At 39.8% G+C, this 761-nt stretch overlaps 1 non-coding gene across 1 annotated transcript; it reads right to left on the bottom strand.

The window, feature by feature from the left end:
- Positions 1 to 214: 214 nt before the first annotated feature.
- LOC114623237 lies at positions 215 to 346 on the bottom strand. Its single transcript, XR_003711734.1, has one exon. It is a non-coding gene; the product is annotated as a small nucleolar RNA SNORA17 (small nucleolar RNA).
- Positions 347 to 761: the final 415 nt, after the last annotated feature.

Here is a 761-nt window from a genome sequence, read left to right as displayed (position 1 = left end):
TCTTTCAGTCTGGTGCTTATCCTCAGCTCACTCCTCACCAGGTTGACCCTAGTGGCTCCTTGCAAGGCTCATTTATATTGAGCTCACTGTTACCCTGGGCCCACAGTCAGAGGCTGGGATCTTCTAGTTTCCAGCTTGCTCCCTATCGTGGGAGCCTGTCAAGGCTTGTGTGTAGCACACCTGTGGTCATCTCAGGCTGATTTTTTTTTCAGGGAATATTAGCCTACTAATCATTCAGATGTTCACAGATCAGAATACTGAGCACTGGTGTAGTATGTCTCCCCTCAGCCATCTACTGACACACATGTGATACAGCAGCCACCCCTGCAACCTCTCCAGGGAAAGGGATTTTGGTTGTTATCTTGAGAAGATGAAAATTTAAAACCTGAGTGAAATAAAAGAAATGAAAACTAACTAGGTAGAAATTATAACCTGAAAAATGAAACTAAAAGAAAGAAAAGAAAAGTTGCTGGGATCAGTAACAAAGTGGAGATAACAGATCAGTGACTTAAGTAACAATCAACTGTTTATTTTAACCATATGAAAAATAAGCTGGAAGTAAAAATTAGAGACACACAATATCCCTCTCTGTCTTGTGTGTTATACGCACACACACACAGACCTCAAAAATGAAATTTTGCTTCATTATAAAACTATAAACTACTTACAAAAGACTATTTGTACACACACACACACACACACACACACACTTACACACACATACACACACATCAGGGATTTTTAGGATCATAGTAACTGAT

Source organism: Grammomys surdaster, unplaced genomic scaffold, assembly GCF_004785775.1.
Source record: "Grammomys surdaster isolate TR1022 unplaced genomic scaffold, NIH_TR_1.0 194, whole genome shotgun sequence".
NCBI lineage: Eukaryota > Metazoa > Chordata > Mammalia > Rodentia > Muridae > Grammomys > Grammomys surdaster.
The sequence above is the reverse complement of the archived record's forward strand: the minus strand, read 5'-3'. Positions and strand labels throughout refer to the sequence as shown.